Genomic DNA, 23066 nt, shown 5'->3' with positions numbered 1-23066 from the left:
TCTTATGTGGAAGGACAGAGAAGATCAGGTATCTACAAGAATTGTCTATTTTTTAAATCCCTATCCCAAAAACATGTTTTCTAGTGAAAGGACAGGAATGGTGCATAGAACTTTTAGGGAAGTGGGCCAAAGAAGGCTGAGAATTAGTGAACAGTCATGATGTAGGGCTGAGCACTCTACCTGTGTGAGCGCTCCTTGCTCCCTGAGCTCTGCTGGGTCCCTGAGTCTGGCCAGTGTCATTGGGTGGCACTCAGCTACTGCCACGGGGCACGCTAGCAGAGCACCAGCTAGCGGCGACTGGTGACCTGGCTTCTTGGAGCCTTCACTGGAAAATAAATTGAGCACACAATGGGCAACCTTTTAAATTCCATTCCAAATAATTATATTTACAGAGTGGAGATAGAGTGCTCAACAGGATGGGGCTGAAGAGCCCTGAATTAGCCACATTGATCCATGCAAGTGATGGATATGTTCCCCACTGAAGAGGAAAGCCTCACAGAGTGAAGAGCTTTATCTTCTATTTAAAAACTCTATGGGCAAATCCATCAGGCTATTTGACAGGTAAATTAAGCAGGGTTGCAGCTTCCAGGGAGCCCAACTCATATTCTGACCAGGCAGCAACAAATCACAACCCGTTCCATCCACTGGGCTTCCCCTTCAGGAGCTTAACAGGCTCAAAAACCAGCCTCAGAATTTATGCCTCTCAGTCTGCCTTGCCATCCCAGCCAACTCTCTGAGAGTCACCAACAGGTGCTGTCACTTCTCCTGGATGTGGAGGCTATTCCCGGAACAGGCAGGCTTTTCTTCTTGCACAACTCACCCCAAGGGTAATTCATTCATTCCCAGGACTTGGGGGAAGCTGTGGCACTTATGAGGCACAGCTTGGTCACTGGTGGACCATTACAGTGAAGTAAGTGAATTCCTTTCAGGGACAGAGAGAACCAATACTTTCCACTTAGTTTCACTATAATTGGAGAGAAAAACATAACACCAGCCAAGGGATGGGGGGAAGAAAAGAGCTACAGAGGTCACCTTCCTAAAGAGAGATACTCTGTTGGCTGCACAAGAGGAATTAAATAAACAAATTCTATGTCACTTATTTGTTAAACGTATAGTGGATTACATTGCCTGAGATGCAATTGTGAATAATATACTTGTGGCCTTGTCCACAAGGAATAAAATGCTCATGCCCCATGTGTATGTTTATAATGTACCAATACATAATTAGGCTGCTAATTAAAGACCATGTCCTGGTCACTGCAGATAAATAAACATAAATGATGTATATTTTTTTCCCAGGCCTTCATCCCTTCATGGCTATAGCTTCTTTAGTGTTTTTCTTGAGCTCAGCCCTGCAGACAACACTGCCAACTAATTTCAGCTTTTTTCAGCACTATCAGTGATGTATTATTGGACTGATTTCACAGTTGAGGGGATCAATGCTCAGTATCTTTCATCCATTCCTTCTTTCCCTCAACTGATATTGAGTGTCTACTATGTGCCAGGCGCTGTTCTGAGGTCTTGCCCTAGAGGTCTGGGGGCCTTCAAATTCCCTCACCCCCAGGCAATGCCTCTCTTCACAGAAGCTCTTTCCTCCTTATAGGTCTGCCCCCACTCCATGCAGGACATGTAGGCTGAGGCTGGATGGAGGTTCACAGAGCAGGACTCATCACCACACTGAACCCTGTTTCTATAGTGGCAAATGCTATCATGGCTTTGGGTTCCCATTTGAGGAGCAGGACTTGAATGTGATTCCATTGGGCCCTCCCTTTGCTGTGAGGAGCCTGACACGATGTCTTGATAACCTGCTGGATGTTCCACTGGTGCTTAAACTAAGGTGCTGTCTGGCTCTTGCCAGTCCTTGCAGGGGTTTAATAGCTGTCCTCTCACCCTTCAGCTCCATATCATGATCCATCCACCCTTCCCCACCTTCCTGGACGGCCTGCTCACAGAAGGGTCCTGTGTGTGGTACCCCCAGACTCCCACTCATAAACAAATGTACAGAAACCTAGGGCTCATTCCTGACTCTTCCCTCTCCTGCATCCCATACGCAGTCCACAAAAACTACTGCTTATTTCATCCTCAAAATGGCCCTGTATCTAACCATTCTCTTCATCTCCTGGTCCAAGGTACTGTCATCGCTCCTTGAGCTACTAACACGGCCCCAGACCAATCTCGCTGTAGTCACTCAGGCACCCTCCAGTTTGCTCCCCACCTGCAGCTAGAGTGGCTTTGTTTAAACACAGATCTGAGGACTCTCCTCCTCCTCCTCACCACTCCATCATGCTTCAACTCTTTAGGACCTTTCTCTTCTCCTTAAGATAAAAACGAAACTCCTTAACTTTGTTTCCTTCGGTCAGTCTACCTTTTTGTTGTTGCTGGTGTTGTTTTATTTTTTAAATAAACAATAATGGAATACTTGTAGATTTATAGAAAAATTTCACTTACAGTACAGACGACTCCTGGATACCCCTTGCCCAGTTAACATCTTAAATTACTCAGGATTGCATTTGTCAAAACAAGCAAATCAGCATTGGTGCATTACTAATAACTGAACTCCAGGCATTATTAGGATTTCACCACATTGCTGTTAGCCTAATTTGGTTTTTGATCCAGGGGACTATAGTATTTAATGTTTGATCTGGGATTTTTTTTTTTTTTTTTTTTTTTTTTCCAGTAAAAGGGCCCTCTTAATAATTACCAGGGACAGCAGGTATGGATGGGAACTGCCCCAGGTCACTTTACCTAGAGTGCAGGGGGATGACGCTCCTCTGCCTTCAACTCCCCCCACATTCTCAGTGCTCCAGACATGCCAGCCTTCTTTCACTCTTGCTACTCATTTTTCCTTCACATGAGTTCTTCCCATTCATCTTCTCCTGGCCAATGGCAATGGACACATTCTCACACAAATCTTCCCTGACCTCCAGAACTAGGTCAAATGACTGTTCTCACTTTTTTTTTTTTTGTTTTAATGTAGTATTGCACTCTTCCTTTCCTCTCCTTCCTTCCCTTCTCCCTCCCCTCCCCTACCTCCCCTTCCCTTCCCTTCCCTTCCCTTCCCTTTTCCTTCCTTCCCTTCCCTTCCCTTTTTCCTTTCCTTTCGTTTCCTTTTTCCATTCTGTTCCATTCCATTGCAGTTGTACTTAGTTCTGTGAGGTTATTTGATTGAATTCTACCTTCCTTATGAGCCCGTAAGCTCCATGAGGGAAGGGGCAATGTTTCATTTTTCCCTCCTTTGTCTCCTCTGTGCCAAGAACACAGAGTGAGTATTAATATGAATAATTCTTTGTTGAATACCTGAGAAAATGTGCCTCTTTGATACTACAGTGCCATTCAGTACATGCCACAGTGTTCTCTGTATAGCAGGCTCCACCTGCCTAGCTCCATCCTCTCCACCAGCCTTCCCTATGCGCTTATATCACTCTAGTGGAAATGTCTAGTTTTCAGACTTTGTCCATGATAGGCATTGGATATATACATGTCCAATGAATAAATGTCTCTATTTATACACTTGTCTTTACACCATGAATTAGTCAGGACTCTTCCAATTGTAAGTGACAAGTCGCTATTCAAACTACTTTACCAAAAACGATGTGGAGGGTGGAAGTAAGCAGTGAGTCCCATAAAAGGGAAACAGAGGGGCTGGCTAATTTCCATTGTGGCCTTGATCTGGGTACTTAGATAGAGGCCACCAGGAGGCCATCTCACTCCCTCTCTCCCTACTCTGTTTGCTTTTGTGTTGACTCTGTGCTCAGGCAGATTGCTCTTGTGTGGTGAAAATGACCAGTGGCCATGTCAAGCTCATAAGGTCTTTAGAAGTCAAAACTCAGAAGATAGTAATGTGTTATGCTATCAATATCAATATCCATCCCCAACAACAGATTCTGAATTGGCCTTGCTTGGCCAACAGGCCCATCCGTGACTCAATCTCTGTGGCTGGGGAAGTGATTTATGCTAATTGGCCAATGGGAATAACATACTCAGCCCCCTGGAGCGAGAGGCCAGGACATACGATTCATAGTCCTGCTGGGTGGAAATGGGACTGGCGAAAAAGTAGAGCTGCTCACTATAATCCTTGGCTTCCAGAAGTCTCACAGTAAGAAACAGATTTCTAGCCTCTCTCTGTTACTTGTTTTCACTATTTAAAATAGTTAAGTTGCACACGACAATAAACCTTTTCTTTCTGATAAACACCTGTATTGAAGCAGATATTTGATGCAGTATGAATTAGTGATTTGTATGCAGAATACCGTCAAGGTTGATTTTCTCTTTTCTTTAAGTGAAAACCAACTTTTAACTTAAAAATTTCTGGTCTTTGGGCTCAGTGTTCTATATTTTACTTGGTATATTTTCTGGAAGTAGAAAAGAAAGTTAAACTACCTCTCTAGCATCCCTTTGGAGTAAATTTATTTTCAAAACATTATTTAAGAAGAAGTTTTTTAAAAAATAATATAACAAGCTGAGAAATTCTTCTGTTTTCCAGATTAATCATAGAATGACATACTGTGATTATTTTAATATTCTGGTTAACTTAGAGTTACCCGAAATACCCTTCATTGATATTTTATAAAAATAAGGCCTGAAATTATTTAATCTTTGCTATGTAATTTCAGAGAGGCTTCAGACACATTTAGGTTATTTAGTTTGAGCACCACAGTTAGGCAACTGTGAAAAAAGTGTGTATTTGTTTGTTCATTTGTTTAGGTTGGGGGCCAGCAAATGTTTTCTACGAAGGACCAGGTAATAAATATTTTAGACTTTGTAGGTCACGTGTTCTCTACCTTTACTCAAAAGGGTGGCAGGCCGGGCACAGTTGCTCATACCTGTAATCCCAGCACTTTGGGAAGCCAAGGTGGGCGGATCACTTTAGGCCAGGAGTCCGAGACCAGCCTGACCAACATGGTGAAACCCCATCTCTACTAAAAATACAAAAAATTTAGCCAGGCATGGTGGCACATGCCTGTCGTCCCAGATACTCGGGAGGCTAAGGCAGGAGAATTGCTTCAACCTGGGAGACAGAGGTTGCAGTGAGCCGAGATTGTGCCACTGCACTCCAGCCTGGGAGACAGAGTGAGACTCCATCTCAGAAAAAAAAAAAAAAAAAAAAAAAAAAAAGGTGGCAAAGCAGCTACAGGCAATAAACAAATGAACTGTGTGCAGCTGTGTCCTAATAAAATTTTGTTTATAGATACAGGCAACAGGTAGTTTTGGCCTGGGCCATAGTTTGCAGACCTCTTATTTAGATTCTGCATACACAGAATTTATGGTTGTTATCTTGTGGTCATAATCAAATGTTGTTTTGGTGTTTGCAGTATACTCTCACAGCATGGTTTAAGGAAGAGAATCTTGAAGAAGAAATCACACACTTAAGGGGTCCTGGATCTATATGTTGACTATAGTCCAATTACTTCATCCCTCTAAGCCTTTATTTTCCAAACCATTAATAGGGCCATTGAAAATTGTTCTACCAATCTTAGAGTTATTTGGTGAATCAAATAAAGAAATGTATGAGAAAAGGAATTGAATACATAGTTATTTTTCACCATAAAGTACAATTGATTTAATTTTATGGCACAGCAATTGTCAAAATATTTGAGGAAAAGAGAAAAACCATCTGAAAAAAATAATATGAGTTAAGAACCCTGTAAGAAACAGATGAACAACACACATATTAAGATCTTTTTTTTTTTTTTTTTTTTTTTTTTTTGAGACGGAGTCTTGCTCTTGCTCTGTCACCAGGCTGGAGTACGGTGGTGCAATCTCGGCTCACTGCAACCTCCGCCGCCCAGGTTCAAGTGATTCTGCTGCCTCAGCCTCCCAAGTAGCTGGGACTACAGGCACCCACCACCATGCCTGGCTAATTTTTGTATTTTTAGTGGAGACGAGGTTTCACCATGTTGGCCAGGATGTTCTCCATCTCCTGACTTTGCGACCTGCCCACCTCTTCCTCCCAAAGTACTGGGATTACAGGCGTGAGTCACTGTGCCCAGCCTTAAGGTCATTTTTTAGGGTTTTACACAAGGACTATTTAGAAAGATGTGGACAAAATATGAGGAAGTTACAAGGGTAGTGCAGTAATATGGGAGAAGCAGCCTCAGAACTTACTGACCTGAGACCCAGAAGGAGGAAGGAATGTAGGAAGCTGCCACAAGAACAGCTGTGCCTTTCAGTCCAGGGACACAACTAAAGTGACCCTGGAACACAAATATCCTGCCCACATCCTCCTCCTTCCCTCTTCTCTCCTGGTTGATGCCTCCAACTGGTTGAACCCAACCAGAATCTGATCCAAGCAGGTGAATGTCCCTGGGCAGAGAACAAGGTGAACAGTAGTTGAGAGGGGACATGAAGGTGCAGACAGAAGCAATTCAAAGTGACATGACACCTATATCTTCTCAGCTAGCCTACACATGGCTTATCGGTGATATTTTGCATGTTGCGTTTTTCTCCTTTTTCTTTGTTGGCATGTTTATTTGTTGCATAGCATCATTGTAACCAAAGCCCATTGGTAAACTTACAGATTAAAGCAAAGTCCAGAATACTTTGGAACTAAATAAAAATAGCCTATAGAGAAATTAAAAGTTGGCTGAAAATAAAAATGGGATAAAATGCTGCCTGCTACTCGTTCTTTATCTTCTCATTGAATTGATATTTTCTGTTACTATATATTAATATATTTATGCCGAAGTGAAAGGGGAACTCTGATAAAAGTTGTGCTAGGCTATTATAAATGCTTAGCCCAGTGTGTAAAAAAAATTCCAACAAAACAAAACAAAAACTCTCATCAAAACAGAGCAAAAGCTCTCTTAGTTACTAGCAAAAAATTTATCTGTTGAAAATTTGACCAGTGTGCATGTTTAGACTTATTTTATCATGTCTGTTAAATTAACCCAAACTCAAGTAACTAGCATTTTCAAGTTGCTTTAAAGAACATACTCAAATTTTCAGAGAAAGAAGCTAATTTTTGAAAAGCCTACGTTAAAAATGGATTTTGGAAAGCCTGACAACTTCCATGATATGGTTTAGGATGAGCTCTTGCTCGTCTCTGCCTGTTACACCTTTAAGTCTATGCCAGAGTCCAACATTGGGTTGGAGGAAGGATCTGTCACTTTGGAGGACCCTGCAAACCCAGAGATATTATCAAGCCCTGATTGAAGATGAGAATCATGACTGTGGGCATTGTGAAAACCTGATTAACTAGAACACAGTTCATCTTGATTGAGTGTATGTAACCAAAGCAGGAAAGTGGGCTATTATATTCCAACAATAAAGGAGAAAACAAGAGTACTTCCTGGTCAACTCTCAATTTGCAGAATATTTGAATAACTCAGAACCTACTGTTACTGAGCATTTTGATTAAAGACAGCTCCTTGCACATGTCTTCTCATTCTTTTCAGCATTTCAGAGGCAGCTCTGATATTTCCAATTCCTGATCATTCTAATGAAAGTAAGGTTGTTATAGGCATATAGGTATAGGTACATTGTATAGGTATACCCTATACATCTTATTTTAATTTGCAATTATTCTTAGTTATTTGTTTACTAGATTTTGTGGTTTGTTTGCCCCATTTGATCATAAATTTGTGACTTGTTCTCCATTATATTTCTTATGCTTAGCACAGTGCGTGACACAGAGTGGATGCTCAATATAATATCCTTTGAATGAATGAAACAATGAATATCTAACCCATAGGTAAAGGGACAATAAACCTGGCAGGTTGGTGATACACACGAAGGTAGAGTAATTGTTAGGCTTGCCTGAATGTCTGTCTTAACATAGTCTTGAAAGAAATGGCTTTCTTTATTACTGACGTGCTTTCTTCATTATCATAGACAATGGAGGCTGCTGTGAAACGTGGCTTGTGAAAAGAATACATATGTCAAGTTCTAAAATATGCAGTGCTACAAATCATGAGGATTGACGTGTAGACAGAATCTATGTAAATGAATCACTGATCAAAGATAGACTTGTTAGGAAAGCAGACTTTCCATGACACTAGTCTATACATTTCTGAGGTTTTCACTGAATTATTCATTTATAGAAAGTGTTTGTGGGTCTTGGCATTTACTTTTAAGAAAAGTATATAAGAAAGAGATAGTCTTTGGTGATATCTTTTCAAAGACACTCTTTTCTTAAGGGTGGGATTTACAACATTTTGGGATAAGACAATTTGACATACATTATTTAAGGAAATGGGTTATTGAATCAAACAGCTGGGTTTCAGCTTCAGGTGCTTACTTATTGTATAACCTCACAAAGCCTCAGATTTCTCAATAGTAAAATTGGGAGGATGATATAACAATAGTATTTATCTGATGTGCGTGTGTGTGTGTGTGTGTGTGTGTGTGTTTGTGCACGTATCACAGAGAGAGCACTGAGATAATCTATGTAAAAGTACTTAGCACATTATTTGGCACATTATTTATTCTCAATTAATGCACTTTTATTTAGATTTAATTACATGAAATTGTTTCCTAAGTTTGCTAAAACAATCTCTTTGTACGAACATATTTCCCTTAGGTTTATATCTTATTTATTTTTGGTCCTTCCCTAATTTACCCCCAAGTGCAACCACTACCTTCACTCTTTTGGAGACAGAAAGCCACTGTCTCAGAAAATTGAAGACAAAGCACCTCATGTGTGTGCTGGTGGTGGAGTGTAGGTAAGTGATTGATTTAAGGAATGACCCTGTCTGATAAAATCATTGTAGTCTTTTAGATTTGTTGTCATCTTAGGAAACACAGAATCTAGCACCAGCAGTGGTTGTGTGTGTAATAGATTGATAGCAGTATTGGCTATAATACTTCAGCCAGCCCTGAAACCATTCTTTTTGCCATGCAACTTTGCAGAGCCTCTTATGCAATCGGCAGATTCTCTTATGTTAGACAAGCATCTTGTTTTGAACAAAAGAATGTTACCAGACATGACTCTTTAGAAACCTAAGAAAGCTCTTACACATTTCTGCTTCCCTTCTTGCTCCTCTGCCCTCCCATGAGAACATGCACAGAGTTGAGATTTGGGAAGCAGAGATGAGTCTTCCTGGTTGCCCCAGCCTAAGCCAGCCTAGATCAGCCAATTTATGGTCAGTGGCCCCCCAGACTTGGTGAACCCAGCTGAGTCCAGGAGGATGTGCAGCCTCATCCAGTCCAAATTGCCTGCCTGAAGACTCTTGTGCCAAATAAACACTTGCTGTTTTAAGCCACTGGGTGTTGGGATAGTTGGTTACTTGGCATTATTGTGACAGTGTATAACTGATATTGGACATGAGCTGAATAGTTTCATGCATGGAATTCTCTGTGGAATCTCTCTAATGTATAACTAATCAAACCATGTTCATACTTAAATGATCCTACTTTAGTTAGGCTCTATTTCATCAACCTCATTTTTTCTCCCCCAAGAGCCCCAAAACTATGCTTTTCTTGAAATTGTACTTGTATTTCTGAGGACTGCATATTATCTCAGTCTCGGGCCTTGGTTGAGCTAGTTGGTCAGACTTCTTCCACTCCCAGCAAAGTGGGTTTCTATTAGTCCTTTGGTTATTATTTTAGGAATCATCTCCTTTGGAAAATCTACTTAACCTTGCTAAGAAAAGGTTGGGTGACTCTCCTTTGGGTGCCCATAACATTCTGGTACTTAAGATGTTGGCATTATGTCACTTTCCAAGTACTTATTATATATTGGCGTTATCACCTCTTTTGGGGCTTTTCTCACTGGACTCCATGTTCTTGGAGGGCCAAGAATATGTGTTTTGGGTTTTGTGAAGCAACGCATCTCTAGCATAAAACTCCGTGTCTGGCACACAGTGTGTGCTCAACTAATAGATGTAAAAGAAATGAATGTAGATGTTGAATTCATGGGCAAATGGGGAAAGGATGATATCGTGAGGGTCCTCTGTCCCAGGGTGAAGATAAGTGAAATAAATGGAAAGGAGAATATGAGGTCCATCCGTAACTTGGGAATGTTGAAACTACTTAGAATGGTTTCTACACTGTAGACCTTTTGTATAAACTTCAAGGAAGTATCAACACCAATCCAACTGCTGAAATAAAATTAGAATTGTTGGTTTATAAGTAAGTCACTCTTTCTAAAGAGGGTGATCCAAATAGCATCTGCCAAATAGGCATGTGGACTGGACTTCAATTTCTTCCCTAAGTAAGTTAAATAAAAATTGTAAAAAGACCCTGTTTTAAATTTCTTTTACAAAGAGCCGCTTACAATTTTGGGGTATTATTTTAGGCATTGAATATGCACATTTAAAAACAAACAAAATGAAGGGCACAATCTTTTGGCAGTAAAGATAGGTTCCTATGTTACCAGGAGAATTCATGAGCTAGGGATGTAGAAATTTATAATCTCATGGATACAGGATTCTAGACAAGGAGTAAACCTTTTAGATTAACTAACCCAGTGTGTGCTGCAAATGAGTGGAACACAGGTTTGACATCTTAGGTCCACTCTTTCTTCCACTCCAGCTCCTTCAGGGTTTTCCTTTGGCTTCCCACTCTTCTGTTTTCTAGAGTATTTAGACCATCAAAATTTAAATTTTAACCCATGGCTTTAGTTTACCTTTCCTCACTTTATAACTAAAGACAAAAATTCCCCAAAGTCATGATTGCCTGAGTTAACCCAAATGGTAATGCAGAAGGTAAAATCTACTTCTGGAAACTTGTACACCTGGTGATTTTTTCACTGTGATGCCCTCTCTTTCACCCTTTTCCTCACACATTCCATTGGGTTGTACAGAATCTGCATGGATGGAACGAATACAAATTGAAGGGGAAGTTAAATCCGTCTAAACTTTACAGTGTAGAGATTTAACATCCTTATGTCCTTTGGAACATTATGGTGCATTCATGGTTCATACAGTCAGCAAACTAAAGGTCGGACTTCAGTTGGTATTCAGCATGGTGTGTCATAACACTGACAGGCTATATTTATACAGTGGTGCTGAAAGATTAAAATAAATATATATCAATGTTGATCCTAACAAATGTATACATTGTAGCTGATAGAGTTAATATCAGTGTTTGAGTTTGTAATTGTTTACCCATATGTTGCCAATGGCAGTTTTTCCAAAATATAATAATTTGGCACTTCATTCTGTAGCTTTTTTTAGAGAACTAAAAAATAACATATTTAATATTGGTAGGCCTTGATTTCTAGACTACATTTGTGAGGGGAAAATAGAGACCTGGCTTTCGATCAGTTCTCCAACCAGTTTTATGAGAATTCCATCTCTACCAGTCTGTCTGGCTGCAATTTTTGCTCCTCCAAGTGCTAAGAAAAAAATTCTTTGTACTCTTTGATTTCTCACAAGAGAAAATGGCATGGACCTAGGGTCTTTGGGTGTTTAGAACAATTTGTTACTCCTACCTCAGCTCTGTGCCCACATTTCTCTTGTCCCTTGAGCACTGGGGACTCCAATCTCCTTCCAACAAGATTCAATTCATAATTTTCTTTTCTTTTCTTTTCCTTTTTTTTTTTTTTTCTTGCGACAGAGTCTTGCTCTCTATTACCCAGGCTGGAGTGCAGTGACATGATCTCAGCTCACTGAAACCTCTGCCTCCTGGGTTCAAGCAATTCTCCTGCCTCAGCCTCCCAAGTAGCTGGAATTACAGGTGCCCAACACCATGCCTGGCTAATTTTTGTATTTTTAGTAGAGATGGGGTTTCACCATGTTGGCCAGACTGGTCTTGAACTCCTGACCTCAGATGATCCACTGCCTCAGCCTCCCGAAGTGTTGGGATTACAGTTGTGAGCCACCATGCCCAGCCTCATAATTTTCTTTGTATTCACATCTCCAAGGGTAATGAAATGGTTCCTATACTTCTGTTAGAAAGAACTTCTGCCATGAGAAAGAATTCTCTCTCTCAGAATGGTGATTCTTTTGGTTCAGCTCCTATGATCTTGTCAGTCCTAAAATGATTGCCTTGCTATATCTGGTTTGGGACTCTTTCAGATGAGGTCGTTGACAAAAGAGCACATCTGGTAGCTATTCAGGGCAGCTCTACTGGATACTGCTACCCATGACACATGTCTGGTGTCTCACAGCTGTGCACGCGTCCTTCCTATCCTCTCTGCATCCTTGCCTCTCCAGGGAACCCTCCTGAGGAGCTGAAAGACAACCTTTGGCTTATCTTGTTTGCACTGAATCTTTAATGGTCAGGGAATGTTCCCCCTTCCAAGCAGCTGAGTATATTTCATGCAAATTGCATTTCTGGTACCTTTCACTGACCATCAAGAGCTACTGAGATCTGTCTCTGTTCTTCTGTACAGGTGTCTTTTTTTTTTTTTTTAAACCCCAGGTGCATTGCCTACATTGATATTTTAATAATGTTACAGATAATGATAAAGACAATACTTAAATTAGATATACATATATGATTGTATGGGAGGGCTCAGTAGGCCAACATAAGGACAGTAACCATTCAGTAGATTCCCCATCTTTAGGTTTATCAACAGATTTGAAGTTGCTATCTGGGGAACTTACTCATGTTGTCTTTGACAATCTCTTTCTAGACTGTTTCTACAGTCTAACGTCCTACAATTTTCTTCCCTTTTAATTTAATGACTATACTTTATTACTCCCTATATTCAATTGTAGTAGGCATTTTTTTTTTTTTTTTTTTTTTTTTTTTTTTTTTTTTTGCCTTTACTCATGTTGTTCGCACCCTGGGATTCCTTTCCTGGGTTTTCCACTTATTAGAATTGTTTCAAATGATAGATCCCAGGGCAGTGTCTTCAGAAGATATGAGCAAGCACTCTCCATGTCTCAATCAGAAGTCACTACTTCCTTCTTTGTACTCCCACTGCACATTGCTGACATTGCTGAGAGGTCATTGATCCCATCATTTACTGCTATTTCTGTTGGGTGTATATGAATATTTATAATATACATGTGTATGTATGTTTGATATTATATATTTGTATCATACATTTATGTAATATTATCATAGATTCACACAGTGTGTTTAAAAATAGGAGATTCTCAATAACTGCTAAACCAATGGATATTTTGTGTGGGTAACTGTACATGTGATTTTCTTGTAAACCAATTTTATTTTATTCTTTTAACGATTAACTTTAAAATAAAGAGATAACTATTTTGAATCCCTAATTGCTGTTGACCATGATTCTGATGAAAGTAACCTATGTCTTCTAGAAGTTTAGATTCATTCTGCATCATCTGAACACATGTTTAATAAGAGTATCCAATCTGGACCTATATAGTATATGGGTAAAAGGAAAATAGCACAGGCTCTTGGCGATAAAGCTTCAAGGTGAATTTATGAGTGTTCAGGGGAAGTTTTCTCCTTCACTTCCAAATGGACTGTCCCAATTTGACCGACTATTTGCATAATATGCTGTGCAAATATATAAAGTACCCTTTCATTTTGTACTTTCAATGCTTGTGTCGCATAGCGCCATAATAGGGAAAAGAGGACAAGTGAATCACTGAACAGAAACGAAAATGGTTTTATGTCACCAAGAACTTTGTCCTTCCTCTTTTATAATAACAACAACAACAAAAAAGCAAACATACACACACACACAGACACACACACACACACCCCAAAAAGAGATCAGGAAGACTCCGTCTATGATGGGTGTAATTTTTGTGCTGACATGTTGGGCAAAAAGAAAATCACTGTCAGCCTCCTGACTTTCACCTGCTAAACACACAACCACAGGCACGAAGAAACCTACGAAAGCACTTTCATCAGCAAAAGTGTGTCTCCCCCAGCTACTTGGTAACTTCTTGAGTCCTCTGTGCCCTCTGTCAATTGCTCCAGGAGACCCAGGGCAAGGTAGATAAAAGTCATTAATTAGGAAAAGTAATGGGAAAATCATCCACAATGAGCATCTAGTGAATTGTTTTCACCACAATCTAAACTGCAGAGATCAGAGTACAGGACAGTGATACGCCATTGTGGAATCCAAGTGGGCTTAGATGTGTTAGATGTTAGTTTGTGAAAAAATATTTGCTTATCATCAATGTTAGAATAAAGAGGTATAAATATTTATTTGAAGTTTAAAATCCAAATTTCAGTTATTTATCCTACTTGAGTCTCAGTTATCCTAATCTAGAAAATGGGATAATAATAACTATACTCTAGAGTTATTGTAATAATTAAAGAATATATGAAATGCTTGGCATCACAGTTGAAGTATCATGCATTCTCAGCACATGTCAGTTCTCCTAACAACAATATAATGTTTATTCAGAACTTATTAGTGCCGTTGCTATTTTAAGGAATTCATATGGATTCGCTCATTTTGTCCTCTTAACAAACTCTACCAGACCCTCTAAATGTTAAATATAACACAAAAAGTTTAGTTAAAGCTTTACCAGATTATTGCTAATATAGTATATATAAAGCCATCCTTTTATAATTTAGTATTCAGAGATTAGTTCATAGAGTCAAAAATTCTATTAATGAGGCTAGTATATATTATATCCATTATTAGAAATATGATAGCATAATGATTTGTTCACAATTGCTTTACAGTGCTAAAATCTCTTACGTATGTGTCTTATTTGATCTTTAGAATAGTCCTATCAAATAAAGTAGTTATTATTACGTTTCTTTTTTTTTTTTTTTTTTTTTTTTGAGATGGACTCTGTCACCCAGCCTGGAGTTTAATGGCGCAACCTCTGCTCACTGCAACCTTCACCTCCCAAGTTCAAGCACTTCTCCTGCCTCAGCCTCAAGAGTAGCTGGGATTACAGGCACCTGCCACCACACCTGGCTAATTTTTGTATTTTTAGCAGAGACAGGGTTTCACCATGTTCGTTAGGCTGATCTCGGACTCCTGGCTTCAGGTGATCTGCCTGCCTCAGCCTCCCAAAGTGTTGGGATTACAGGTGTGAGCCACTGCATCCAACCTTTCTTTATATTTAAAGCAACTGGAACTGAGACATCTTAAGCAACATACATTGGTACATACCAAACATGAAGAGCCGGGTCTCTGAATTCTCATTTAGTGTCCTAAGTCTCGTATGAGTCTAAATCATATAGCACCTCACACCACTCATTCAATAACTAGTTTATTATGCATTATTTAGGTATATATCATTCCCCAAGCTGTATAGTGAGCATATCTAGGGTACTCTAGGATATCTTATGAACATTGAAATTTACAATTGGATGGGACGTCAAATCCAGTTAACAACTTCAGAAACTGCTCCTCTCTGCTCCCAAGATCCACATTCCCCTCCAGGACACACAATTTGACCACTTTTCCCAAGTTAGGTGTGCCCTGGGCATAAGTTCTAGCCAATGGGATGTGAGCAGAATTGTCTTGTGCCATGTAAAATTCTTTCTACTCCTCCACTAACTGGGAGAAGAGAAAAGGGGACATGTTGAAATTAGAAATATTTCATATATGTACATAAACACACATTCTTATGGATCTTGACTAGTAATCTTATTTGTATACATATGTGTGTGTATATGTGTGTGGAGTGTGTGTGTGTGTGTATCCTTCCTTAGAATATGTACAATACATGAGGCTACAAGGCACTTACAAGGATGAAAGAGACTTTGGTTTCCCCCACAATCTTTCTTGTTACACATAAAGAAAAGATGTGTAACAATCTTTCTTGTTACACATAAAGAAAAGATGTGTAACAATCTTTCTTGTTACACATAAAGAAAGTTAAGTGAATTAAGAGACTTGCCCCTGGGCACCTAGACAGGGACTATCTGATGTGAGATTAAAGCCCAGGTTTCTTTGCTCTCAACCAAAAAATATCACAAAATGTCCAGTGAAACACTATTTCTGCTGGATGATCACAGTTTTTATGAGACAAAGGGTTTCCTGGTCATGTGCATTTGGAAAATTCTGGGTTATCCAAAGCATAATAAGTTCATTTGCTGCAGGGTTTCTCAGGACCTTAATTTAATTTGCCAGTGAGTTCTGTGAGTCTCCAAGCGGGCAGCACCAAGTTTTCAGAATGTTCCCAAGTGATTTGTTACTGGGAAGCAGGGTTCCACATTGCACCAGGTTCAGCTTTTCTCCTCATTTATATACAACCTGTCTGTGTGTTGAGAATAGAACGTGAAATTTCTGTTCACGTCTCTGCCAACAATAACAAATTGACCCTAAGCTAGTTCCTAGTTACTTATTTTGACCTCAACTTTTCCATCTATAAAAGGAAGTGTAAGATGGTTTTCTTTTGAGGGTTTGATTATCTGGGTTAAATGCTGCCAATCAGCCATATGTGGAAGGGGACAAGGCCAGGATACCTCAGGGTCAAGTAGTTCTGTCACTAACAAGCTGGATGGCTGTTGGCTCACTGAACCTTTGCAGGCCTCTCAGTTTTTATCTGAAAAACAGTAAAGTTGGACTAAATGGTCTCAAGCTCTGTGCTCTAGATCACTGTGTTTGATAGGCCAAATATCATTCGATTTTACAGAGACTAGACCCATACTGAGAAGTGCTATAAAAGATAGTGAACTATTCAAATTTGATGAGCTGAACCTCAGAGAAAAGTGATACTACAAAGAGAAATAATGTTACCTGTGGAATAGGAGAAAAAATGAAGGTGACCCTCTTATTCTAAGATGGAGGGAAGAAGAAAAGAGTGAGGGGAATCAAAGATAGCTGTGATAATATAAGGGGGAAAAGTGGAGAGGAAAGTGTTACAAATGTGTTGGAAATTTCTGAGATTAAGTTCCTCTTTATCTCCTGTCAAGTCCCAAATCTCATAACACGAATAAAGAAACTAATTAAATAAGGGTAGTACTTTTACCGAATTGAAAAGAAACTCTAGCACTATTAAAAACTGTATCCTCAATTCAAATGACTTGTCTGGGGAAAACCGGGTTCCAAATATATCAACATCTCATATAAAAGTTAACAAAATGGAAATACTGATGTCATCATTGGTAGTTTACAAAAATGAATATTCTCTGATTATAAAAGTGGCATGTTTGAACGTATATTGCAAATACTTCCCCCAGCTTGTCACTTCCTTCTTATCCTTAAGGCTTACAATATAAAACATTTTTTTTAAAAATATAATCTTTACTGAATCTTCGTTTGTTATTATAAATAGAAATTATTTCCCATTTCAAGACTATAAAAATATAAATTGATATTTCCTTCCATTGATTTTTACCTTCATTTTTAGTTATATTTCTGGTGCATTTGAAAGGCTGTTTGTGATAAGGAGTGAGGCAGATATCAGATTCATTTTCTCTTCCATATGGTGAGTCAATTGTGTCATTACATTTTATAAGCCATTATTTTCTATCGTTAATTCAAAAAGGCCTTTTAAAATAAACTTACATAGTTAAATTTGTCAGTATTTTCCTTTATAGTTTCAATGTTGAAAGAAAACAATTTTTTTCTACTAATGTGAATGTGTAGTTTATTTTGTTTTTCATCAAGAATTATTTGTGATGAAAGGCATGAAAATAGAATTATCTTTCTTAGCCAATATTTACCCAGGTATTTTCAGCACTGTTTATCTACTCTTCTGTCACTGATTTCAAATGTCAACATTCTTGCATGATAGAGATAGAGTATGCGTCTGTTCTTTCTGCTTTGTCTGTTTCTGTGCCATTACTATACCTTTAAGATTGCTGTGCATTTATAATATACTTTAATATCTGATCGTATATTCATAAATAGCTGGTAAAGTCCCTGTCATTATATTCCTTTTCTCTTAATGCTCTTGGCTATTTTTGTATTTAGTCTTCAGATAAAATTTAGAATCATTTGTCAATCTAAGTATGTATAATTATACAGCCAGGAGTAACATGTGTTATTTGGATGTAGAGGCTTTAATGTTCTGTAGGGCTTTTTGAGATATCATAGGGAAAGTTCTTATGGAAAAATATGAACTCTTTAAAAAGGTAAGTTCCATTGCTTTAGATCAATATTCAGCCTGAATAAGAGTGAAAGACATTTATAACTTTTTATTTCTGGTATGATATAGACTTTTTTTAAAAAAAGAAAACTATATTCTAATTTTAAGTCCTTCTTAAAACGTTTCACTGTCACCACAAAATTATTAATAAATATTTGTAGGCTAATAAATAGAAAACCGTCTGTGGAGTTCGTAATGAATGTATGAGTCTTTGAACACTCATACATAGTCCCTCTTTAAGTCTATCCAAGTCAGCATCCTAGGAGGATAGCACATTAAATTTAGCATAATAGTAATACTTGTTTTCAAAGACTTTGTTTCTACAAATCACAGAATAACACAGAATATTATTAACATTCAGTTTGCAAGATAACAACTATCTTTCAACTTCCTCCTCCCTTGCAAACAAAGCACCAGTTAAGAGCTAGTCCTATAGTTCTCTTCCAGATCAGTAGCTCTCTTTGATGACAGTTGATGCAGAAAAGAAAGGAATGAGTGGGAGGTTTTGTGTAACCCAAATAAAATTCAAGATGTCTCATGGTTCAGTATTAGCAGTATGTTTTTCTGAAAGAAACACTGTCTAATAACCAGCATTATTAAACATCAATTTCAACCTGTACATATTTTTCTAATAATTTTAAAATGGATTCAAGAAATAATCTTAGCAATAACCCTTGAACTTTCCTTTTCCTCTGTTCGTCTATTCTGTAAAGCACAGAGACTTGTCCAGGATCTCTCATTATTCATAGTCTTCATTATCCATCAACATTTTTTTTTTCTCTGATGCTGTTGCATCCATAATGTCTCTCTCTTCTTTTCTTACTTTTTCATTTTTATTCTTCATTTCTAGTCCTTTCTATACTCCCAAGTGTGCATCACATGATTTTATAGGCCAATCACATATAACTCTTCTTTAGAGAATAAAGATCAGGGATTGGAGGAAGAAGTTTAGTGGGAAACTCCAAGATTCTCTTTTGACAGGTGGGATGAACAGGGTAGAGATAGTTTAAGGCTGATAGTACTTCCATATTAAATACTTTTTTTCCTGTTACCTGTGTACAGATTAATAAAATTCTGTCTAGGTCATATCAAGTTGTGGAATTCGGATTGGCATCTGTCAAAGGAGGAAGGCATTAATAATTATTCTCATCTTTTACTTAAGGAAAGAATTGCAGTTTTCGGCAGTATACTTTACAAATGAAGTAGGCAAAAAAATAAGAAGCATTGTTAATAGTTATATTTTATTAACTACTGACTATAATTCCATGCAGTGGGTCAATTACTTTACATCCTAAAACAACAATGAAACTTTATGAGAGTATTTATTTTTATCCCAATTTTTCTAGGAGGAAACAAATAATCAGAAATGTAATCAACTTTCTTCAAGGCAGATAACTAGCAAATGGTGAATTAGTCTTCCACTGTAGAGTCCTGACTCCATATTTATTATTTTCCAACATACAGCAAATTTAGTAGAATATTATAAATTAGGAATATAGAAGAGTAAAAGCATCTACAGTGAACTATCCACAAAAAGTTCAGTGGAGAAAAACAGTATATACTCTCTCTAGTTACAGAGCAAATGTTCACTATTTTTCCAGTGAAATGAATAAATAAAGGAATGACAACTTTTCTTAATCATTAGTACTGTTAGTATGTTTTATTTTATTTCATATTCTCACTGACTGTGAGTTTATTCTATCTTGCTCTATTTCATAAAGTATTGGAAACTCTTTTAAATTATTCTTGCAATGGTGAAGGGGTCATAATTACATGTAGTCTTGACAAATCACGTGAGTCAATAAAAATCAGAATATGTTTAGTGTTGTATTACTTCCAATTTTCATATTCCTTGGGATCCTTATTGAGGATGTATTGTGAATCAAGTGAATCAAGAAGAATCCATGTAAGATGCTTCCTTAAAATTTTTGAGAAAAGTCTACAGGATGTTAAATTTCCTGTTGGAGTAGAAGCTCATGTTATTCATAATCACATATTTTGATATAATCAGGTCAATATGTAAGTGACTGAATTTGATACATTGTGTCCATATTTTCTTTCAAAGGTTCAGCAAATTCTGGTTCCTCCAGAGACAGCTTAGTCAATATCTGTGACTTGCACAAGCCAGAAATGTGACATTTAGGGAACCAAGTGCCATGGAGGAATGGATTCCCATCTCATCTGTGCGCTGCACAAAGATTAGCAATTATAGTAAGGATGACACTAGCATAAAAATTCCTGCTCCCCATTGTAGCCTGGACTTGCTGTTCCATCAATTCAATACAAATTATTTCTGAGCAATTCTCCCCTGCAATTACCTGATTAGCAATCCCAATTGCTTCTCCATGTTTCGAAGACCTTGATTAAATGATATCCCCTCCTGATTACTTTATCAAGTCTAGCTACCATGGATTATTGACAGCTCTGTGTTAACTAACTGCCTGTTTCTTTGGCAAGCTGCCAGGCAAATGGGAAAGCAGCTGTTTCTTGAGATGGGGAGAAGAGAAATGCCAATGGATACAGTCTTTATGGCTTTTGCAAACTGAGAGTCCATTAGCTGAACTGAAACTGTTTTGGTGGTAGTCAGTGTGTTTGACATCACTTTGGATTACCAGAGAGTGATAACTAGGAGGTGGAGGTGGTTGATAACGTGATGCAAAACCCCATCACCTTACAGTTTGTAGAAAGCAGGTGTACTGTGGGTTGTTGTGAAGGTTTGCTAAGTGAAGGAAATGAATGCTTCAGCCAATTTTTCAGAATGCTAACTACACAGATTGTCCAAAGCCACAATGGTCATACTCGACTTTTGCTGAACTTCCTTGTTGAAACTGCAATCATGTGTAAAGGCTGCTGAACATGCTGATTTTCACTGAACAGCTCTATATGGCAGGAATGGTAATCTCTTTTCTATCCATTACTCATAAACTCAGAGAGGCTTTGACACGTGTCCAAAGATGACTTAAACATATTCATAATCATTCTTCTCCCATTGTCATTAAATGTAGATTATTTAATTTTTAGCTTTGTTCTTTCCTTTCAAAATATGAAGTCCCATTTAATTTGCTGTCTTTTTTTCCCTCTCCGTCAAAGGTCCTTCAATCTGAATCTCGTGGCAGATGGTTAGGCAAAATGTTGTGCGAGACGGCTTGAGTTGATGAGTATCACTTAAGCACAACAATGTTTGCCTTAGCCTCACACTTAAATCACAACATTTTTTTCTTTATCTTTTAAAATAAACTTCATTTTAGAATAGCTTTAGACTTATAGAATTGTTGTGTAAGTTGTACAGAGAGTTCTAGTACACACCACATCCAGTTTCCCCCACTATAAATACCTCTACAATATTATGGAATATTTGTCAAAATTAATTAAATAATATTGGTACATTACTACGAATTAAAGTCTATCGTTTATGTAGGTTTTCTTAGTTTTTAATGTCCTTTATCTGTCCCAAGATTCCCTCCAACATACCACATTGGATTTAGCCAGCATGTCCCCTTAGGTTCCTTTTGGCTGTGAGAGTTTCTCAGGATTAACTTGTTTTTGATGACCTTGACAGTTTTGAGGAGTACTGGTGAGGTACTTTGTAGAATGTCCTTACATGTAAAGAGTAATTTTATAATGAAGAAACCTGAAAAACATTATCTAAAGCAGAAGGTCAAGGTTAACATCAACAGTGATAAGTCATGTAAATGGTAGGTACCCGTTATATGATATCATGAGAATCACACATTACCTTTGTGATTTTTCTCTCCTAAACCTGATACCCCAACCTAATGATGAGAAAAATATTAGCAATATCAATTGAAGGTCCCTCTACAAAATATCTGACCAACATGCCTCGAAACAGTCAAGGTCTTTAACAACAACAACAACAACAACAACAATTAATCAACAATGAATGAATGAATGAGTGAATAAATAAAGGAGAATAGGCAAATCTCTGTGCAGAAGTACTTCATATAATTTATGTAGATATTCTATCTTCACAATGGACTCATGAATATTTATTCTGTACTTTGGATTAGAGGCCAATACTACTTTGCTTATTTGTTGCTCTAATTGTTTCAATTTGAACTCTTTTCGTTGGCACTTGTATCCCTTTGAAGTATCTCCATCATTGTGTGGCATTTTTATTTAGTTTTTTTCAGCTGGGGAGTACTTTATCAACTCCAATAATTCGAATTGTGAGAAAAAATGCACATAACACAGAATTTACCATCTCAACTCTCTCTCTCTCTCTTTTTTTTTTTTTTGAGATGGAGTCTCGCTCTGTCACCCAGGCTGGAGTGCAGTGGCATGATCTCGGCTCATTGCAACCTCCGCCGCCCAGGTTCAAGCAATTCTTCTGCCACAGCCTTCTGAGTAGCTGGGACTACAGGCATGCACCACCACGCACAGCTAATTTTTGTATTTTTAGTAGAGACGGGGTTTCACCATATTGGCCAGGCTGGTCTCAAACTGACCTCATAATCCACCTGCCTTGGCCTCCCAAAGTGCTGGGATTACAGGCACAAGCCACCGCGCCTGGCCTCAACTCTCTCTTTAAGTCTACAGTTCAGCAATATTAAATGTATTCACATTGTTGTGCAACCAAAGTCCAAAAGCTTTTCATTTTGCAAAATTGAAGTTCTATACCCATTAAGCAGCAGCACTGTTTTTTCTGTGTCTCTAGCCCCTGGCAACCACCATTCCACTTTGTGTTTCTATGAGTTTGACTACTCTAAATATAGTATATAAGTGGAATCATATAGTATTTGTCTTTTTGAGACTGTCTTCTTTCACTTGGCAAATTGCTCTCAGAGTTCATTTATGTTGTAGCATTTGTCAAAATGTTCTTCCTTTTTATGTCTTAAAAATATTTAATTGTACAGTATGTAGAAACCGTATTGTCTTTATTCATTCATCCATTGATGGAACTTGGGTAGCCTCTACCCTTTGGATATTGTGAATAATTGAGCTATGAATATGAGTGTACAAATTTCTCTTTAAGACCTTGCTTTCAATTTTTTTGACATATACCCAGAAGGGAATTGCTGAATCCTATGGTCATTCTATTTTTAATTTTTTTGTGGAACCACCATACTGCTTTCCATAGCAACTGTACTTTTTAAATTCCCACCAATAGTACACAAAAGTTTTAACTTCTCCACATCCTTACCAATACTTATTATTTTCTGTTATTTTGTT

Source organism: Piliocolobus tephrosceles, chromosome 11 (assembly GCF_002776525.5).
Source record: "Piliocolobus tephrosceles isolate RC106 chromosome 11, ASM277652v3, whole genome shotgun sequence".
In the NCBI taxonomy this organism is placed as follows: domain Eukaryota; kingdom Metazoa; phylum Chordata; class Mammalia; order Primates; family Cercopithecidae; genus Piliocolobus; species Piliocolobus tephrosceles.
This window is presented reverse-complemented; position numbering follows the sequence as displayed.